We start from the raw sequence: 14,689 nt of genomic DNA on the forward strand, positions 1-14,689 counted from the left end.
CTGTTTTCTTCTGCAGTTTTGGTGTAGTGACTGTTTAAGAGCAGGTGAGGGCTTTGGAATTAGACTTCTTTGGTTCAAATTCATATAGCTATGCATACTGTCCCAAACATACTTAAGTATATCCCTAACATACTTAAATGTATACTTGTCAGTTTAGCTGGGCTAAAGTACAGCAAAGTGGCCCATTGTCTACCTACCCATTCGTCCGTCCGTCCGTCCATCCATCCATCCATCCATCCATCCATCCATCCATCCATCCATCATCCAGTTTAGTTTGGTGGTTAGGAGTATAAGCTGTGAAGACAGATACCCAGGGTTCAATCTCAGTTCTGCCAGTTAATATGGGACCTTGGGCAAGTTACTTGAAACTCAGTTTTTTTTTTTTTTTTTTAATCATAAAAAGGGATGCTAACATGGTTGTTGTAAGCATTAAATATAAAGCAATTAGAATCATTCCTGGCACTTATTGATAAATATTATTTTGTATTATTACTAGAGGTTGACCAGATCTCCAGTATTTAGCTGTGTGACTGCAGCCAGACTTTACATCTCTGTTTGGGGAAAGGGATTGTATTGAGCCAGTGATTCTTGATCTTTGTTGAGCATATCAACTGTCTGAAGGTCCTTTTAAGATGCAGGTTCTGACTCAGTAGGTCTGAGGTGGAGGATAAGATTCTGCACCTCTAACAAGCTCCCTGATGATGCTGATGTTGGTGATTCATGGACTACACTTTGAGTAGCCAGGAAATAGGCAACCTCTCAAGCTCTTTCTTGCTTCAATATTTCTGCTATTGATATCACCATCCTGCTAGTCTCCAGGCTATATAAATAAACCTTGGAGTTTATTTTTTCTCTCTTCTTATTACCTAAATCCAGGTTTTCTTTTTACTGATTTTGTTTGCTTCTTTGAAATGTCTCTTTAGTGCCTATTAAAACAATTATAATAGATTTAGAAAATTGTCATAACTGCTCAATTATGCCACCCTTAAAAGTTGTTACAAAGAACATTAATTACATGACAAAACTTGTATAATTTAATATTGTACATATATAAACATATACCATGTATGACTAAATCTAGAGGTAAGCCCAACTCTCCAGAATTCTATATACAAGAAAAAAAGGGAAAGAAGGCAATGCCCCAAATGGTCTGAGTTTGGATGGAAGAAGTATGATTCTCTCTAGGTATATATATATTTCTTTCTCTTTCTATATTGTCTTTAATGAGTATGTATCACTTAGAAAATGAAAATGTTGTTTTCAAAGAATTACCAGAACTGAAATCCTTCCAATTCACAGGTATTTCTGGATCCTTAGGGACTGTTGCTCTCCATTCTTTCGTAAGTATCTTTATAGGCTCTTCTCTTCATTTTTAATCTTTGGCCTCACTGACAGAAAAGGCCCCACTCTCCAAAAAGATTTTTCTTTTCATCTCCCTTGTGAATAGAAACTCATGTTTCCCCCCAGGTCTTGCCTGACCAAAGAGTTTAACCTCTTCCTCAAACCATTAACATGGTGACAGAACACTGGTCCCTACAAGGTGTGGTTTTACTTCTAATAGCTACCAAGGGCCAGGGACCAGAGTGCTGACACCATCCCATGTTTTTCAGAGTTTTGCCTGGATTTCTTGGGGGTCTGCCTCAAGTAAAAGGACAAGGGGGGCGGGGGGACGTGGAAGGATGAAGTCAGATGTTGCACAGCTGCAGCTTATGCCGGAGGAACTTGGGATGCGGCCCCACAGCTGTGAAGCAAGCCAAGCAGCCAGCCACGTCCACAGCCGCTGAGTCTCCAAGGGGGAAAAAGACATAGAGCCAGATGTTACTGCTAGGAAAAAAAAAAAAAAAAAAAAAAAAAAAAAAAAAAAACTGCTGTGTGGAACTTGGCCTGTGAATGGTGCATCTGTCCAACTTATCTTCTGCTTGGTCAGAGATAGCAAAAACTCTGCTAAGAAGGCCTGGAAAAAAAAAACAAAACAAACATAACTTGACTATGAAAAGAAAGTTATGGAATACGCATGTTTTTGCCAAGGCATTTATTCTGGAGTTTCTCAGTTTTCTTAGCTTGAATTGATATTTAAATGCCCTTTCTAGGAGGGAAAAAACTCTGTTGATTAGTTACTGATGCAGGTTCCTCTTGATTCTACTTTTTATATACCATAGGGTTTGAGTAGGAAGCTTGGTTATACATTAGAGGGGAGAAAGAAAACCCTTCCATTGCCCTCAATTCTAGGCCTTTCCAGAACAAACTTCTCTCTGTGAAGTCACAGTGCCTTCCAGGTCTGCTGGGTATTATTTGACAGGTTGTTTACTGCCCAGGGTACCTGCATTAGTCAGCGTTCTCCAGAGATAGAATCAGTAGGATATATGGAAAGAGATTTATTAGAGGAATTGACTCACAGAGTCTCAGAGATGAAGTCCCACAATAGGCCAAGTGCAGGCTGGAGAATCTTAGAAGCTGGTAGTATGGCTCCAAGCTGGTAGTGTGGCTCAGTTTCTGTCCAAAGCCTTAGAACCAGGGAAGCTGAGAGTGCAGGCCTCAGGTCCAAGAGCCCCCCTGGGAGGCTGCTGGTGCAAGTCCCAGAGTCTGCAAGCTGAAGAACCTAGAGTCTGATGTCCAAAGGCAGGAGGAGAAAAAGTTCCTGCTCTGGAGGGGAGAGAGACAGTGGGGAAGGCGAATCTTCCTTCTCCTGCCAGTTTTGTCCCAGACGGACCTGTAGCTGACTGGAAGGTGCTGCCTGCGTTGAGGGCAGGTCTTCCTCTGTAAACCCACTGACTCACATGTCAATCTCTTCCTGAAACATCCTTACAGACACACCCAGAAACAATGCTTTACCAGCCATCTAGACATCGCTCGATCCAGTCAAGCTGACACCTAACATTACCATCACAGTGTCTGACTGAGGAACAAGGAGGAGGCCAGAATCTAGTCTGTTTCCCACACATCAGGCTGTGCCTGTGCAGGCCTAGGTCCAACTGGGAGAGGCATCTTTCCAAATAACACAAAAATGTGGTACACTTGCCAAGCACTGTGTCCACAGGTTTACTGCAGTCTGCATGGGATGCCTTTTCCTAGTTAGCATAAAGTGTTACATGGGCCCTCCCTAACCCCATCTCATACCTCCAACCTGGAGTCATTGCTCTTTCAGCTGCTGGGCTAGTTGTCTCTGCATCTCAAGGATGGATCTACCCTGACTACAATCCAGTGAGTTTGAAGGACTCTGTCTAGGGGCCAGAGCACCAAGTCTAGCCTTAAACTTGAATCTCCATTATGATGAGGGAGGTTTTGCCCTGGGATGCAGGCCTTGCACTTATACTCAAGAGATAGATTCTTGTCTTATTTCCTGAGTCAAATTAATATCTCTGCTACCTGCCTGGTATCTTGGTCCCTTTAGAATCAGGGACCTGTGTTAGTGTGACCCTAGGCATGCCAGAGATCCACGCAGTGCTCCTTCCCCACAGCCTGGCTGCTGAGCCCTGTCTCCTCGGTGGTTCTTTTCTCTACACATCTCTGAATGTGACTGCTTTGGGGTGAATCTCCTCCTTCTTGTTCCACTCACCTGCCAATTTGTGTTATGCTCCTGACGTTGACAGCTCACCTGGACCACTTCCTTTCTCTGTTGCCTTGAATCCTCTAGATACTGGATTCTGCCTCTTGGGCTGAACTTTTTCTTGAGATTTCTCCATTGGGTGGCTGTGTCTTTCCTAGGCTTCCTCATCTTGATGCAAGGAAGAAGGTACACACTTGGCCATGCATGGTCTGAGATGTAACAATTAGTTTTAGGAAGTGCCTACTTCTGTGAGCAAATAATCACTTACCTGTCATAGCAGCCCCTCTTTCCTGAAACTGCCTTCCTACCAGGTGTGCAGAGTCTGAAAGTCTACCAATGGCTTTACTTCCTCCAGGTGTCTTCTGGAGGAGTAAGGAACAGTGACCACACAGACACAAACACATATGGCCATTAGCAGTATCATTACCAACCTAACTACAGGAATTCAGGGCAGCATGCAGGCATAAGAGGTCCAGGAAGAGCAGAACAGAAGATACTTGTATGGAGAGCAAGTGAAGAGAGGCACTGAAGACAAACTCTCCCATCCTTCTGACTTTACCTGGTCCCAGTCCTGGGTGAGCAGCTCACATAACCTTAGGCACTGAGGTGGTTTGGCATATCATGGGCCCTGAGAGAATATTGGACAAAAATATTGTCCTTTAGAGTTTATGGAGAAGAAAACAGAAACAGAATTTGGTTATTATTTTGAAGTGGGCAGAAAAACTGAGGAACAACCCATAACTGCACCATTCAATGGATTACAATGTAAAACAAGGACCAGAAATGGCTAGTGACAGTAGTGAGTTAGAAACAAAGCCTGGGGAAAGGATGTAGGATCACAGGTAAGTCAAACAGCAGTTAGTCCTCATGCCACTGACATTCAGCTTTCAGTATAATGTAGACCCTCCCACAAACACTCACCTCTCTAGGACAAGCTGTAGCATTTCACGTCCTCTATGTTATTAAGTTATGGACAGTACCAGCTGAGGGGAAGAACTTAATATGTGATTGACGGTTCCCTAAGTGGGAGGTGAGGACCTCCTGATGATTTTCTTGAAGCATTACGATTGCTTCCTAAAAATTAACCCACCCTGGGAGGTGATCCGGCAAGGCTGGAACATGGCTTTGGTGTCAGCCACTAGTGGGTTCTTTCTAGTTGTGGCTTAACTGCTTACTAATTGCATGTATAACCTAAGCCCCAGTTTCCTCATCTGTGAATTGGCTGTGATAATAGTACCTAGGTCATAGGGTATTGTGAAGATTGCATAGAACCATGTATTATTTCATGGTATGGTATTACAAAGCTCCAAATAGAATGTCTAGGCAGCCTTGAGCCCTCATCAGATATTTTGCAAGTAGTCTTTACTTCATTCAGTTCCACTGAGTTTCCTTTTCGGCTTTTATTATTCACCTCTCTGTGCATCCATTATTCCACTTTTTTGTTTTAATTTTTTAATTTTTATAATGCAAGGTTTAAAAAGACAGATGCTGGAATATTCTTGGGCAAGAAGATAATGAAGTCTGTGAAACAATTATGTCTGTTCTTGTTTTTCCTCTCTGCCAACACTGATCAATTGGAAAGTAGGAAAGTATTTTTCAGCAAATAACTCACATATTTGGACATGCCTAACTGTTTAAATAAGGGATGAGAAAATAATAAGTGTATAACTATTTGAAGAGATAGTTAAAAGTGTATTTTTAAGGTCTTCTGTAAAAGTGATTAATGCATTAAAAATAGGAGAGATATGTAATCAGAGGAAAAGATTAGAAAGAAAAAAAACACAAGATTATGCTCTGATTTTAAAAGTTTGAGAAATAAATCATGTAGAAAAAGTTTTATAAGCAATTAAATTCTTTAATTTGTTTGAATAAAAATGTCTTTTGGCTAGAGAAACAAACTTCTTTATAAAATATCATTCGCATTAGTTATTCAAAGATAATGGGAAATTTACTATAATTCTAGATCAAGGCAGGTCCTAGGATGGCTTATGACTGTGCCAGTTGTGGTTCTAAAACTTAACCCTTAAGAGTTTTATTCCTTTAGGTCCTGAAGACCTTTTGTCCTTCTGAAGTTTCCAGTAAAAATGTAATAATTTCTGGATAATATGGTTTACGTGTTTTAAGGGCAAACGTGGTATCTCAGGGTGGCACCATGGCTGAAGAGAGGATGGAGGAGAATAATTCTTTCTATTTCACAGATGTAGCTAGTGCTGTGTTCCCTGGGGCTGTGCAGAGGCTCGAGGCTGAGAGACAGAACAATAAGACTCATTAATTCAAATTCTGAGGGTTATCTTCATCAGAAGGGCAGGGACTCATTCTTGGGTAGTGAAAGCATAGATTCCAGGGAAAAGAGTAATGACCCCTAAGTGCCTGGAATACTTGCCATCACCATTCATAGAGATTTCTTTTGTTCGCAACTGAATTCAACCTACTGTCTAGAGACTTACTAAGTCAATCTAGGGAGGTAAAAATTCAGTTCATGTCTTTGCCTAGGGGGTCACTGGGTATCTTTCTCCACCTAGTGGCCAATGCCTCCTCATCAAGCTAAAAGACAATTGGTTATTACGGCAATGAAACAAGTGAGGTTTCTTGTTTTCCAATACTAGGCTATCAAATCACAGAATGAAGAGGACATTTAAGCATATGTTTGGAAAAGCCAGTGGGTGTATTAATAATTAGGTTGGCTTGCATAGCTTCCATTGTTGAGATGACATGCTTTGCATTCTAGTGGAGAAAAAGCAGTTAGGAATGCTTGCTGATCAAGTCATGCACATGAGTAGAGTTAAAGCTTGCAGCCAATTCCGTAATATGAAATTTTCATACCATAAAACCTGCTTTTCAAGAAGAGAAACAGATGAGAAGGATTAAAGAATTTTTAATTATTAGTTTTGCATGATTTTTGGATAATCTATGTCTACACTATAGGTGCTCAAAAAGTGTATCACATTGAATTGAATTTGATAGATTTTCCTGTGCTTCAGTTTCTATTCATTACTCTTATTGTTTCTACTTTTCCAAACTAAAATCATATTCCACTAAAAACAAATATATCTTAAAGAAAGCATGTAATGGACTATTTTAGTTGTTTTCATGTTAGTCTCTGCAGCATTTGACACTGTTTTACACACTCTCCTTCTGGAAACTTTCCTCTTTCTCTTTGCTCTGGTTTTCATGGCACCACCCTCTCCTGCTTGCCTCCTACTTCCTTGGCAGGATTATTCTACGGAGTTTGCTTTCCAGCATCACTCTCCTTTCATGTTCCCTTAGATACCACTGTTGCCTGAGGTTCTAGTCTTAGCCCTCTTATTTTCTTCAATGAATTTTTCTTCCTCTAGGATCACACATCCATCAATATTTGAACTTTAATGCAGATACTAATGGTTCCCAAGTCTCCACCTCCAGCTCTCACTCATTCTCCCTTGAGTTCCATACAAAAATTTCTTCTATTTGTTAGATCTCTCCGCCACAATATCCTGTGGGCACCTAGAACCCTGTGGAATCCTAGTTGAGCTCATTATTTTATGCTCTTTTGTGACTTGCACTATTGCCTAAATCTTCTATCTGGGTATGTGTCAACATTATTTAGTCTTCAGGACCCAAAAGATGAATGGTGTTTACCCTCCTTACATTTCAGCATTGATTCTGATACTACTGCTACTACTAATTAGAATTTTTAAGCAGATGCTATTTTTCATACCCTGTGCTTAGCATTTCATGCATCACACCAGATAATTTCTTTTTTTCTTTTCTTTTTCTTATTTTTTGAAACGGAGTCTCCCTCTTGTCACCCAGGCTGGAGTGCAGTGGCATGATGTCGGCTCACCGCAACCTCCACCTCCCGGGTTCAAGCGATTCTTCTGCTTCAGCCTCCTGAGTAGCTGGGATTACAGGTGGGCACCATCCTGCCCAGCTCATTTTTGTATTTTTAGTAGAGATGGGGTTTCACTATGTTGGTCAGGCTGGTCTCGAACTCCTCACCCTGTGATGCCCCCTGCCTCGGCCTCCCAAAGTACTGGGATTACAGGCGTGAGCCACCACGCCCATCCCCACACCAGATAATTTCTGAACCCCAAGCTGCACTGCGTAGGTCATCTTGGTTTTAGTGTGGCTGCAGTGGAAATCTCTTTGTTAGTTGCCATCATTCCCCCTCAAGTACACGCCTTAGCTTTCCTGCCTCAGGGCTTCTTCTGAAGCTGGAGAAGGCTGCCCAGTCAGTGAACAAGCCAGCCAGTTTGTGCAGGGAAGTTAAAGCTCCCAGGAGTGAATCTCAACAAATGCAGATTGAAAGTTAATGTATAAACGCCTCAGCTTCTCATCCTTAAGAGAGACAGTTTTGAGCACCATTCTGTAAGGTTCCTCAGAAATTCCCCTGGAGGATTGAGCTGCAAGTGCTCCGCATGGTAACCAGCCCACCAGTTCATCCTTAGTTGGCATGGCATTTCTCCCTCCCTAACTCACTCTTCCAAGTCCTCCCTCCATGCTTTCACCTCCTCAACAAGCTACCTGATGCGAAGACCCGTCTCAGGATCTTCTTTCAGGAGAACCCAAATTCAGACACACTATGTAATCCTTACAACTGACCTTCCTCTGAGATAATACTCTCCTTTCCTGAGGGAACTGAGGCACAAGGGTTACGAAACTTGCCTAGGGTTATTCAACCTACTAGTTGAAGAGCTGGGATTTGAGCACAGGCAGTCTGACTCCTGAACCTGCTGTCTGCCAAAACAGTGATCTGAAGAGTACATGAAAAAATAGCTGTGCACTTCTAACTGATTGGCTTTGATATCCATGTATCATTGTCCCTTCTATATTAAGAGAGATTTTATCTCAGCTTTTTCCAGTTTTGAGAATTCTCAGCAGATTTTTCATTTGATATCACGTAGAATGGAAAGATTCACAGTGTAAAAAACCTGTACAACTGAAAAGAAAACAAAGTAGACATATTTTAAAAATTTAAATTATATACTGTCAAATTACAGTTATATATGTTTTCAGGGTACAAAGTGATGATTTATGAATACAATATGTAATGATTAAATCAAGTAAATTAATGTATCCATCACCTCAAATATTTAATATTTTTTGTGATGAGAACATTTGAAATTTATTCTCTTAGTGATATTGAAATGTATAGTACTCAATTATTAGTTATATTCCCTGTGCTGTGCATTAGGTCCAAAAAAATCAAACGTATTCCTTTTATCAAACTCAGGCTTTGTACCCTTTGACTATTGTCTCCCCATTCCGCCCATGTCCTCCAGCCTCTGGTAACCACCATTCTACTCTCTGCTTCTATGAGCTCAGTTGTTTTAGGCTCCCCATATTAGGTGAGAACATGTCTATTTGTCTTTCTGGCTTATTTATCTTAGCATAGTGTTCTCCAGTACCATCCATGTTGTCACAAATGATAGAATTTCTTCCTTTTTCATTGTGTATATATACCGCATTTTCTTTCTTTGTTGATGGATATTTAGGTTGATTCTTTAATTTGGCTATTGTGAATAGTGCTGCAGTGAACATGGGAGTTCAGACATTTCTTTGACACAATTAATGGTTTCAAACCTTCAGCTAAATAATAGAGAAGTGGGATTGCTGGATCATATGGTAGATCTATTTTCAGTTCATTGAGAAACCTCCATACCGTTTTCCATAATGGTTGTATTAATTTACATTCCCACCAACAGTACAAAAGTGTTCTCTTTTCTCCACATCTTTGCCAACACTTATTTTTTGTCTTTTTGAAAACAGCCAATTCTAACAAGTGTGAGATGCTATCTCATTGTGGTCTTAATTTGCATCTCCCTAATAATTAGTGATATTGAGCATTTTTTCATTAATTTGTTAGCCATTCATATGTCTTCTTTTGAGAAATGTTTATTCAGAACTCTTGCCCATTTCTTAATTGGATTACTATTATTTTCTTTCTATAGAGTTGTTCGAGTTCCTTATGTATTTTGGATATCCCCTATCATATACATGATTTGTAAATATTTTCTCTGAATCCACAGGTTGTCAAAATTGTTGTCCAGACCAATGTCATGTAGTTTTCCCTGCTATGTTTGCTTCTAGTAACTTTAAAGTTTCTGATCTTATGGTTAAGAGTTGAGTTTATTTTTGCATGTATTGTGAAATAAGGGTCTAAGTTCATTCTTTTGCATGTAGATATCCAGTTTTCTCAACACTATTGAAGAGGATGTCCTTTTCCCATTGTATATGTGTTCAAATCTATTGATTGCAGATGTATGGGTTCATTTCTGGGCTCTCTCTTCTGATCCAGTGATTTATGTGTCTATTTTTATGCCAGCACCATGGTGTTTTAGTACTATTGCTGTGTAGTATAGTTTGAAATAGGTAGCTTGATGCTTCTAGCTTTGTTCTTTTTGCTTGTTATTGACTTAGCTATTCAATATTTTTGTGGTTCCATAGAAATTTTAGGAGTATTTTTAATATATTTATAAAAATTACATTGGAATTTTGATAGGGATTGCACTGACTCTGTATATTTCTTTGGGTAGTATGGACATTTTAACAATATTAAGTCATCTCATCCACAAACATGGGGTATCTTTCCATTTATTTGTGTCTTCTTCAATTTCCGTCATTAATGTTTTATAGTTTTCAGTGTACAGGTCTTTCACCTCCTTGGTTAAATTTATTTCTAAGTAATGTATTTCATTTTTGTATCAATTGTAAATGGGATTGTTCTTTTGATTTCTTTTTGGAAAGTTTGTTGTTAGTGTAGTGCAACACTGCTGATTTTCGAATGTTGATTTTTTTCTTTTTTTTTTTTTTTTCTTTTTTTTTTTTTTTTTTTTTGGGAGGCGGAGTCTCGCTCTGCTCGCCCAGGCTGGAGTGCAGTGGCGGATCTCAGCTCACTGCAAGCTCCCAGCCTCCCGGGTTCAGGCCATTCTCCTGCCTCAGCCTCCCGGTAGCTGGGACTACAAGCGTCCATACCTCGCCCGGCTGGTTTTGTATTTTTGGTGGTGGGGTTTCACCGTGTTAGCCAGGATGGTCTCGATCTCTGACTATATTGATCCTTTGCGTCTAGGCCTCCCAAAGATGCTGGGATTACAGGCAGGCCACTGGCACGCCCGGCCGAATGGTGGTTTTGAAATCCTAAATGCACTGGTGTCAGTTCTAACAGTGTGTTGGTGGACTCTCTATGATTTTCTATATATAAGATCATGTTGTCAGCATATAGTGACAGTTTCATTTCTTCCTTTCCTATTTGGATGTCTTTCATTTCTTTTTCTTGCCGTATTGCTCCGGCAAGAACTTCCAATACTATGTTGAATAGAAGTGTCAAGAATGGGCATCCTTGCCTTCTTTTGAATCTTGTAGGAAAGGATTCCAATTTTTCACTGTTGAGTATAATGTTATCTATGGGCTTATTATATATGGGCTTTATCATGTTGAAGTACATTTCTTTTTTATATAATTCATTGAATTTTTTTATCATGAAAGGTTGTTGAATTTGTCAGTACTTTTTCTGCATCTAATTAGGTGATCATATTATTTTTGTTCCTTAGTCTGTTAATGTGATGTACATGTTTATTGATTTGCATATGTTGAAACATCTTTGCATCCCAGGCATAAATTCAATTTCATCATGGTGAATGATCCTTTTAATGTGTTGTTGAGTTTGATTTGGTATTATTTTGCTGAGGAGTTTTACATTTATGTTAATCAAGGATATTGGCCTGTAGTTTTATTTTCTTGTGATGTCCTTGTCTGGCTTTGGTATAAGGGTAATGCTGGCCTTGTAGAATGAGTTTGAAAGGGTTCTCTCCTCTAATTTTTTGGAGTATTTTGAGAAGGGCTGACATTAATTTGTCTTTAAATGTTTGGTAGAGTTAAGCAGTGAAACCATCAGATTTTGGGTTTTTCTTTGATGGGAGACTTTTTATTACTGATTCAATCTCCTTCCTTGTTATTGGTCTGTTCAGATTTTCTATTTCTTTGTGATTCAGTCTTGGTAAGTTGTATGTGTCTAGGAATTTATCCATTTCTTCTAGGTTATCCAATTTTTTAGCATATAATTGTTCACAGTAGTCTCTGATAATCCTTTGTTTTTCTGTGTTGTCAGTTGTAACGTCTCTTCTTTCATTTCTGACTTTATTTGAGGGCTTTTTCTTGGTTATTCTACCTTACTTGTTGCTTTTGCTTATTTTTTTCAAAAACCAACTCTCAGTTTCATTGACGCTTTGTTTCATTGACCTTCATTGTTTTTCTAGTCTCTATTTTACTTATTTGTGCTCTAATTGTTAATATTTATTTTCATATGCTGACGTTGAGCTTAGTTTTTTAAAATTTTCCTGAGGCATAACATTAAGTGGTTTATTTGTGGTCTCTCTGCTTTTTGATGTAGGGGTTTATTGCTATAAACTTCCCTCTCGGAACTGCTTTTTCTGCATCCTGTAAATTTTAGTGTGTTGTGTTTCCATTTTCATTCGTCTCAAGATATTTTTAAATTTCCCTTCAAATTTTTAAAACTGATTTATTGGTTGTTCAGGAGCATGTTGTTTAATATCCATATATTAATACATTTTCCTAAATTCCTCCACTTTTTGATGTCTAGTTTCATATCACTGTGCTTGAGAAGGTACTTGATATAATTTTAATTATCTTAAATTTGCCAAGACTTTTCTTGTGGGCTAATATATGATCTATCCTGGAGAATGTTCCATGTGCACTTGAGGAAAATGTGTATTCTGTCCACGCTGGATGGAACTTTTATATATGCCTGTTAGGTCCACTTGCTCCAAAGTGTTCTTCAGGTCCAGTGGTTCCCTATTAATTTTCTGTTTGGGTGATCTTCCCATTATTGAAATTGGTGTATTAAAGTCTCCTACTATTATTGTATTGCAACCTATCTCTCCCTTCAAATCTTTTAATATTTGCTTTAGATATGTAGGTGCTCCACTGTTGGTTTCATATATATTTACTAATGGTATATCCTCTTGATGAAGCAATTCTTTATAATGTCTTTCTTTTTCTCCTTTTACAGTTTTTGACTTGTCTGTTTTGTCTGATGTAAGTATTGTTATCCCTGCTTGCTTTTGGTTTCTATTTGCATGAAAAATCTTTCTCCATCTCTTCACTTTTAGTTTATGTGTGTCCTTAAAAGCACATAAAAGGTGAGTTTATTGTAGGAAGCATATAGTTGGGTCTTGTTTTTTAAAATTCATTTATTCACTCTACAATGTTTTTTGGAGAATTTAATCTATTTACATTAAAGATAATTATTGCCAGGTAAAGACTTACTATTGCCATTTAAAAGATTGTTTTCTGGTTGTTTTTAGATATTTGTTTCTTTTTTCCTCTCTTGTTGTGTTGCTTTGTAGTTCGATGGTTTTCTGTAGTAGTATTTTTTGCATCTGTGTTTTTGTGTGTGTGTGTCTGTGTGTGTATGTGTGCTTTTAGGTTACCATGAGGCTTACATAGAACATCTTACACTTGTAACAGTCTATTTGAAGCTGATAGCAATGAGACTTTGATGCATACAACTCTATGCTTTGACTTTTTCCTATTTTATGTTTCTGATGTCTGAATTTGTATTTTTATGTAAATGTGTATTATCATTTTGCAGTATGTATCCCTTTCCAATTCATTTTAGCTATAGTTGTTATTAATAATTTCATTCTTTAACTCTCCTACTAAGGATAAAATTACTTTATATACCACAATTACAGTCCTAGAGCATTCTGAATATTGCTCTGTATTATTTATATCATTGAATTTTTTGCTTTTGTAAGTTTTATGTTATTAATAAGCAGTTTTTTGTTTAAAGTTTAAAGAATTTTTTTAGCAATTCTTGTAATGCATGCCTAGTGGAGGATGAACCTCTTTAACTTTTGTTTGTCCAGGAAAGTTTTCATTTATGCCTCATTTATGAAAAGCAGTTTTTCTGGATGAAGTGTTCTTTGTTTGTGATTATTTTCCTTCAGCATGTTCAGCACATTGACTCTATCATCCCATTCTCTCTTGGCCTGCAAGGTTTGTGCTGAGAAGTCCACAGATAGTCATATTGTGACTTCTTTGTATGTGATGCATTCCTGATCTCTTGATGCTCTCAGAATTTTTTCTTTTTCTTTGATTTTTGGTAGTTTGATTATTATGTGTCTTGGTGAACTCCTCTTTGAGTTGAATTTGATCAGAGACCTTTTAACTTCTTGTACTTGGATGCTGGCTTCCTTCCTCAGATTAGGGAAGTTTTCATCCATTATTCCTTTTAATATGTTTTCTGGCTCTTTTTCTCTTTCTTCTTCTTATATTACTATTACACATAAATAAGGTCTCTAAAAGGTGTCCCACAATTCCTGTCGGCCTTCTTTATTACTTTCTCTTGTTGCTCCTCTGATAGGGTAATTTCAGATGTTCTGTTTGAAAGCTCAATGATTATTTCTTTCTTTTTTTTTTTTGAGACAGAGTCTTGCTGTCTTGCCCAGGCTGGAGTGCAGAGGTGTGATCTCAGCTCACTGCAAGCTCCACCTCCAGGGTTCATGCCATTCTCCTGCCTCAGCCTCCTGAGTAGCTGGGACTACAGGCACCCGCCACCATGCCTGGCTAATTTTTTTTTTTTTGTATTTTTAGTAGAGACAAGGTTTCACTGTGTTACCTAGGATGGTCTCAATCTCCTGACCTCATGATCTGCCTACCTCAGCCTCCCAAAGTGCTGGGATTACAGGCGTGAGCTACCGCGCCCGACCTGATTGTTTCTTTAGCTTGATTGAGCTGGATGTTGAAGCTCTCTATTGAATTTTTAATTTTAGTTATTATATTCTTCATTTCTAGGATTTCTCTTTGATTTAAAAAATGTTTCTATTTCTTTGTCAAACTCCTTGTTTTGTTTGTGTATTATTTTTCAAGTTTCATTTAGTTTTTTATTTGTATATTCTTGAAATTCTTCTTCTTCTTCTTTTTTTTTTAAAGAGGATCATTATGAATTCTTTTTCTGACATGTCATAAATCTCCTTTTCTTTAGGGTGTATTGTTGAAGACTTGTTAGTTTCTTTTGGACGTATCATGATTTCCTGAGTCTTTGTAATTCTTGCATTCTTGCATTGGTGTCTGTGCATTTGCAGAGACAACTACCTTTTCTGGCTTTTATAGGTGTCCCTTACCAGGAATAGACCCTCACTA

At 38.5% G+C, this 14,689-nt stretch overlaps 1 long non-coding RNA gene across 1 annotated transcript in view; it reads left to right on the forward strand.

Moving 5' to 3' along the window:
- The first annotated feature begins 3,544 nt into the window (after positions 1–3,544).
- The window catches only part of LOC110743790, a 94,126-nt gene continuing 82,981 nt past the window's right edge, over positions 3,545–14,689 (forward strand). Inside the window, exon 1 of the long non-coding RNA XR_002523386.2 lies at positions 3,545–4,122. This is a non-coding gene — a long non-coding RNA (uncharacterized LOC110743790). The remainder of the gene's footprint in view (positions 4,123–14,689) is intronic.

This window comes from Papio anubis, chromosome 7, assembly GCF_008728515.1.
Source record: "Papio anubis isolate 15944 chromosome 7, Panubis1.0, whole genome shotgun sequence".
In the NCBI taxonomy this organism is placed as follows: Eukaryota; Metazoa; Chordata; class Mammalia; order Primates; family Cercopithecidae; genus Papio; species Papio anubis.